Consider the following 7,825-nt stretch of genomic DNA (forward strand, 5'->3'; position numbering starts at 1 on the left):
AGATGGACTCTGGGGCAGTTCCGCAGATTGGAAAACAGCAGATGTGATGCCACTGTTTAAAAAGGGAGATAGAGAAAACGAATGGGGAATTATAGGCCAATTAGCTTAACATATGTCGTGGCAAGATGCTAGAGTCTGTTATCAAGGAAGGAATAGCAAGGCATCTCGATAGAAATTGTCCCAATCGCCAGGCACAGCAAATCATGCTTAATTAATCTTCTAGAATACTATGAAGACATTATAAGTATGCTGAACAATGTGGACCAAGTGGATGTGATATATCTCGATTTCCAAAAGGCATTCGACAAGGTGCCGTGCAAAAGGCTGCTGCATAAGATGAAGGTGCATGGCATTACAGGCAATCCATTAGCATAGACAGAGGGTTGGTTAACTAACAGAAAGCAAAGAGTGGGGAAATTTGAATGCTTTTCTGGTTCGCAATCAAGGACTAGTGGTGTGCATCAGGGATCAGTGTTAGGACTGCAATTGTTTACAATTTACACAGATGGTGTGGAGTTGGGGACCATATGTAGTGTGTTAAAGTTTGCAGATGACAAATGGTTTAGAGGCATATGTTCAAATGTGGGGGTGAAGGTCTGGCAGATGGAGTACAATGTTGGTAAATTGGAAGTCATCCATTTTAGTAGCAATAATAGTAAAAAGGACTATTATTTGAACAGTAAAAATTTGCAGTAAGCTACTGTGCAGTGAGACTTGGGGTTTCCTTGAGCATAAATAGCAGAACGCTGGTCTGCGAATGCAACAGGTAAATACTAAGGCAAATGGAATATCGTCCTTTATTGGTGGAGGAATTGAGTTTAAAAGCGGGGTGGATATGTTGTGGCTGTATAGGGTGCTGGTGAGGTCACATCTAGAGTACTGTGTGCAGTTTTGGTCTCCTTACTTGAGAAAGGAGGTATTGACACTAAAGGGGGTGCAGAGGAGGCTCACTAGGTTCTTGAGTTGAGGGGGTTGCTTTAAGAGGAGATACTGAGTAGGCTGGGATTATAATCATTGGAATTTAGAAGGTTGGTGGGGAGGAGGGTGGGTGTGTGGGGGAGGAATCTTACAGAGACATATAAAATTAATGAAGGGAATAGATGAGATTGAAGCAGGAAGAAAATTGCCACTGGCAGGTGAACCTAGAACAAGAGGGCATTGACTCAAAATCAGGGGGAGCAGATTTAGGACTGAATTGAGAAGGAATTTCTTCACCCAGAGGATTGTGAATTTGTAGAATTCCCTACCCAGTGAAGTAGTTGAGGTTTCCTCATTTTATGTTTTTAAAGCTAAGATAATGTTTTGAAGAGTAAAGGAATTCAGGGTTATGGTGAGAGGCTGGGTAAGTAGAGCTGAGGCTGGGAAAAGATCAGCCATGATCTTATTGAATGGCAGAGCAGGCTCAAAGGGCCAGATGGCCAACTCTTCATCCAGGTTCTTATGTTTGTAATTCTTAGTGGTCAATCACCCCAAACCTAGAACATCATTGCAGGAGTTTCTCAGGTTAGTATCCTTGGCCCAATCGCTCTGAGCTGCCTCGAGGACTTTACGTTTGAATGAAAGTCCAAGTTGGTACTCTGATTACACAATATGTAGCACCATTTGAGACTCCTCAGGCACACAAGCAATCTCTGTCTTAACACTGTAAAAGAAGATCAGTCACATGGAACACGTTTTGTGTAACAGGACATCTTAAGATCCTTCAGGAGAGTTTGCAAAATAAACATTGGGCACCGACACATTGAATGGTATTCCCTTGAATGACACAAATTTTGATTGTAGGGCAAGTTTTGAACAAATATTAACCAGGAGCGAGGCAGACTGGTTGAGGGATGGAATATCAGAACTTCCTGCTCAGGCAAGGCCATAACGGAATAATGACAGTCAGAGATGCTAAAGAGGGCAGAATGAGTGGAATGCAATTATCTCAGAGTGAGGAAGTGCAGGTAACAAGGACAGGGAGCAACACAGCCCAATATGCAGATATCACAGAGAGTTACAGACTGGATATTTTAGTGAGCAAGAGGGATTTTTGCAATTTTTAACTGGAGCAAATTTCTGCTCATGGAGGCAGTACCTTAGTTGTATTGTTAGCAGACTATTAACCTCAGGACCCAGGTCATGTTCGGAGGATCTGGTTTTAAATTCTACTATGACGGATGAGTTGAATGAAAATCTGGAATTGATTGTTGGAAAATCTCACCTGGTATACTGAAGTCCTTTAAAGGAAGGAAACAGTGTCCATACCCAGTCTGCTGTATGTGATTCTAGATCTGCAGTGATGTGGTTGACTCTTAGCTGCCCTGGATGAGCAAATGATAGCCTCATCCTGTGAATCAATAAATCAATAAAACATCCAGTGCTGTCAAATACACAGTCTGATAATTTAGCAACAGTGGAATAATGGAGACATTGGGTTGTCTGATGGGATAGAATTGGGCAGCAGACATATGAACCCTCATGCTGAGCCTTTGGATGAGCTCACGTCATGGTGCCGTGTGGTTGAGAATAGCAGAAGCCAGGGATAGGGTTCTCCCTTGAGGGTTACCAACTTCTAGGTTTTTGGGAAGGAAATGAGGCCACGTTGGTCTTCACTGGATGGATGATGGTGGAATTAAAGTGACAGGGACCTTACCAGATGAGAGCAAGAACTGTTAACAATATCAGTGAAAGGGAGGAGGTTGGATGCTCGGCAATTGAATGGGAAAATGGTCAAGAGAGGAGAAGTTGGTTCTCATGGACATGAGGAGCTCCCAAGGTAGGAGAGGAGCTGGAGGAAGTTGAGTATTCAGGACTCAGACAAGGTGGAACTTCAGAGACAGTTTCAGGGAAAGGAGGGACACGGAAGAGACGGCTGCTTAGATTATCTCAATCTGAATGACAAAGTAGTTCAATGAGCTCCTTCCAAGATGGAGGAGAGAGAAAGGGAACCTTTTCAAAAGGAAGTACTAAGAACATTAGAAAGTGTTAGCAAGCTGGGTGTTTACTACAAATTTGATATAATTGACTTTTTAATCCCTTTGTAAACACCTGTAACCAAGCTAGAATTTCCACAAGGTCATTGAAAAAGACTACAATGAATCAAATTGGGTGCTGGATGTGATCAGCAGCAAATTCCAACTCCTTCACTTATGGAAGTTACTCTGGCAGTTAACTTAGTGTTGTCGTGCATGCCCGGTATCATATTACAGGGCTCCAGTAACAGATAATGATAGTGCATTGTGATAGGTTAGCCAAATCACTGGTAAATGAGAGAATGCTGACATTACAACATTATCAATCTGATAGGTTAATTGTGATGGAGGGAACCAGTGTGGCAGACGGTGATTAGTTTAGAAAGATAAAGCGAGCCAGCATGATTGGCTATGCTAATGTTATCCAATAAACGCAGGAAAAACAACTGTATAAGTTGCAGGAGAACAAAGAGCCCGTGGAGAGACAGGGAAGACATTTCGTTGGCTCCCATAGCTTTGATTTTGCAAGATTAAAGTTTAATTTCACGAAGGATTTTCTGTATCTCCTGGTAATTTTTAAAACATTGATTCTTCCACAACACACTCAGAGGGAGATCACTTCAATGAACACTTAGAAATAGGTTTGTTACAGTCATCCCTTTAACTGAGCTGGAATTCATTAACTTCAGCGGAAACCTGCCCCAGTGGATATCATACAGTTATCAATTACAAAAGTAATTAAGTTCTTTGACATAGCTCCATATCAGGTGGGACTATGAAGCGGGGAGATGTTCACGGTAAAAATCAGGTTCTGTCATTTCTCATTAATACGCTGGTGTTTCAGCAGCTTGGATTTCACAATGAATCTGTTACCACAGTCAGTGCAGCAGAACAGCCTCTAACTTCCGAGAGATCACTGGTGTTTTATGTGAAAATCCTTTCCCGCAGGTGAATGGTCTCTCCCCAGTGTGGATCCACTGGTGTTTAATGAGGTTGGATGATGGCTTGAACCCACATCCACAGTGAGAGCACATGAAGGGTCTCTCATCACAGTGAGGATATTGTTAGGATATCAGTGCCCCAGAGTTTTTAAAGCACCTCCCACATTCTGAGCATTTCAAAGGTCTGTTCTCTATGTGAACTTGCTGGGGTTTCAGCAAGGTGGATGATTAAGTGAATCCTTTCCCACCCTTGGAACAGATGAGTGGCCTTTCCCTAGTGTGGCTGTATTTATATTGTGACAGAGCAGATGATCTGCTGAAGACTTGTCCACATGTATAACACACGTCCGGTTTCTCCCCCACTGTGAACGATGCTTTTTTCTGCAAAACCCAATGATATTCAGACAACAATAAACTCGGCAGCTTGGTCAGATTGGGAATAATGCCTGGTTTTAAGTCTCCTCATTGCAAATCATCTTCTTCCAATACCCTGTGAAACAAAAGGCAAATCAAGTGAGAACCCAGAAAAAGAAGATGTTTAACACCATCAGATGCAACTTAACCCAGCAAGTCTGCTGTCAACATTCAGTGAGATCAGAGCTGATCCAATAATCTTCAGCTCGATTTTCCTGCCCTATGCCCGCACCCTTGAATTCCTTACTAATTGAAAATCTATTTATCTCAGCCTTGGACAGACTGAGCAGCACAGCCTTTACAGGCCACTGCAGTATTCAGTACCCAAAGAGAAGGAATTCCTCCACATCTGTTTTTAATAGGTGATTCCTTACTTTGAGATTATGTCCTCAAGTCCTCAACTCTCAAATAAGTAGTAACAATCTCCCTGAATCTACAATGTCAAGCTCCTCAGAATCTTTCCATAAGGTCTTGTCTCATTCTTCTGAACTTCAATGAGTACAGAAGCAATCTGCTCAAACTCATCTCCTGAGAAATTCCTCCCATATCTGGGATCAATCTCCTGAACACTCTATGGACTGCCTTTCCCAAAACAAGGGACAAAAGCTATTCACAGGATTCCAAATGTGATCTGACTCATGTCTTGTCCAGTTTTAGCAAAACTTCAATTTTTCTCCCCATTCCCTTTAAATAAAAGCCAACTGACTATTTCCCTCCCTGAATACCCACTGAACCTGGATGCTAGCTTATCACCTTTCAAGCAGAAGGACCCACAATTCCATGCTGCAGCTTGCTGCAGAGGTTTTCCCTCGTTAAATAATATTCACCTCTCCTCGTCTTCCTGCCAGAATGCATATATTTTCCCACATTATATTCCATAGTGCTGGAAGGAGGATGACGAGAATGAGAGGGGTTTTATCAACCATATCTTGAGTATAACCTCCCACACCAGCCACTTTCACCACCACGAAAGACCGGGGAGCATGTGTTGTGACCAGCACTCTCTTGGAGATCCCTCCAAATCACACAACGTCCCAACATCCAGTGCTGGATGAATAGAAATTGCCTCCAATTTAATCAAGAACTTGGGAGCAGAGTCTGTTCGAGAGAGATGTGAGGAATGGCTTTGATATGAAAAGGGTGGAAAAGGTTGTTAGTTTTCAGTCTGAGACAGATAAACTTTTGTTCAACAAAGGTATTCAGGGAGATGGGCCAAAGGCTGAACTCCACACAGCAGCCATGAGTTCATTCAATAGTGGAACAGTTGAAAGGCCTACTCCTGATCCTTTGTTCACTGAAAGCTGCAGGCCTCAGTCCCTGTTACAGACTTCCTAACTCCAACTGTATTGCCATCTCAGGTAACTATCTGGACCAGGCTCTTTCCAACATTAAGGGAGCATCAAACTTGGAGATCAGCTTTCAGCCACAGAGCCACATTCTCACCAGACATCAAGAGTATTTCCGAACTGACAGCCAGACTACTGCGACCACTAGGACTCATAACAGCACACAAACCAACAGCCACTCTCAGATAACAACTCACCAGGACGAAGGACCCGATACCCAGCATGAGCAAAACCAATGTAGTGTACAAAATCCCATGCAAGGACTGCACGAAACACTACATAGGACAAACAGGAAGACAGCTAACGATCCGCATCCATGAACACCAACTAGCCACGAAACGACACGACCAACTATCCTTAGTAGCCACACACTCCGATGATGAGCAACGAATTCGACTGGGACAACACTAATATTATAGGACAAGCCAAACAGAGAATAACCAGGGAATTCCTAGAGGCATGGCACTCTTCCACAGATTCAATCACAGCTCGGCGAATAGAACCACAACAACGAGCACCCGAGCTACAAATCTCACAAACTCTGAACATTCTCACCGTGACGTTCTATTTCCATTTCAGTAACATGGCCTGATTCCAACACAGTCTCAGCTCCAGGTGCTGAAAATCTCATCCAGTCCTTTGTAACCTCGAGACTGAATGACCGTAACACACTCCTGATCCACCTTCCACTTTCAACCTCCCTGCAATCTTCAGCTCATCCAACACCCTGCTGCCCGTGTGCTCACTCACTCTGAGTTTTGTTCTCCTCACCCTGAGCTCACTGACCTAAAGAGGTCACAAATTGAAGAAAAGAAACATTTTAACAAATTTCTTGTCCTTCTTTTCAAATCCTATGATAGTGATCATTCCCATCTCTAATCTCTGCCAGCCATACAATCTTTCAAAATATCTGCACTTACTTAATTTTGGCTTCTTGAGCATGGTCAATTAATCTCCCCAACAATAGTGGATGTTCTTTCAGTATGAAATGTTTAAAAATCAAGTTAAGCACCAAGTCATTGAAATGGAGGGGGCCAGACCAGGCGAGGTGTTGTAACTGCATGATGTCAGAGCTGGTGGACCCCATTGTGGTTCATAGCTACTACAACCATAACAAGTGTTGGTTGAGGGATTCCAGCTCAGATTGTTGAGCTGAAATCTGAGCTCCGAACACTTCCACACACCAGGGAGGGGCAGGAGTTACCTGGATGCTCTGTTTCAGGAGGCATTAGATTAACTACCTCAAATCGATCAGTGGTCAGGTGTGACTATGAGTGATGCAGATAGAGGAAACCAAAGGGTAGTGCTAAATGAGCCTCAGCCCATCAGCTTGCCGAACAGGTTTGAGATTCTTGCTCCCTTTGTGGATGAGAGTGGGGTCTGTAGGGAGAATGAGCAAATTGACCACAGCACTGTGGGAGAGGGAGCGATTCAAGAGGAAGGAGAAGAGAAATGCAAGTGTAATCGGAAACAGTGTAGTCAGGGGAATAGAGAGTCCCAAAGGCAGATTTGCCTGCCTGGTGCCTGGCTTCACGCTGCAGAGGAACAATCCAATTGTCAATATAGACAGAACAAGGGAAGACGTTCTGCTGAAGGAATATGTGCAGCTCATGAATAAATTAAAAAACAGAGTAAAACATCTCTGGATTACTACCTGAGCCATAACATCAGCAAGATTATAACAGTAAGATGTGTGGGGCTGAACACTGGTGTAGGAGAAATAGGAGGTTTGGATTCACTGGACACTGGAGTCAGTACTGGGGAAGGATGAAACTGTTGCAATGGGACGGGCTACACGTGGATGATACTAGGATCGGAGTCCTGGAAAATGGTATAACCAGGGCCTATATATTGGACTTTAAACTAAAACATGGGTTTGTTTTTCAGCTGCGTGCAAAGTTATGGAAAAGTCAAAATGGGGAAGTGCTCGGCACAGGTTAAAGTTTCCACAACAAGAAATAGGACAGAAAGTACAGAAAGGATCAGGAATAATCTAACTGGGCGGCACGGTGGCACAGTGGTTAGCACTGCTGCCTCACAGCACCAGAGACCCGGGTTCAATTCCCGCCTCAGGCGACTGACTGTGTGGAGTTTGCACGTTCTCCCTGCGTCTGCATGGGTTTGCTCCGGGTGCTCCGGTTTCCTCCCACAGTCCAAAGATGTGCAGGTC

At 43.7% G+C, this 7,825-nt stretch overlaps 1 long non-coding RNA gene across 1 annotated transcript in view; it reads left to right on the forward strand.

Moving 5' to 3' along the window:
• The first annotated feature begins 4,295 nt into the window (after positions 1 to 4,295).
• LOC122544657 overlaps positions 4,296 to 7,825 on the forward strand; it is an 18,944-nt gene continuing 15,414 nt past the window's right edge. The window contains exon 1 of the long non-coding RNA XR_006310418.1: positions 4,296 to 4,387. This is a non-coding gene — a long non-coding RNA (uncharacterized LOC122544657). The remainder of the gene's footprint in view (positions 4,388 to 7,825) is intronic.

This window comes from Chiloscyllium plagiosum, chromosome 50, assembly GCF_004010195.1.
Source record: "Chiloscyllium plagiosum isolate BGI_BamShark_2017 chromosome 50, ASM401019v2, whole genome shotgun sequence".
Lineage (NCBI taxonomy): Eukaryota > Metazoa > Chordata > Chondrichthyes > Orectolobiformes > Hemiscylliidae > Chiloscyllium > Chiloscyllium plagiosum.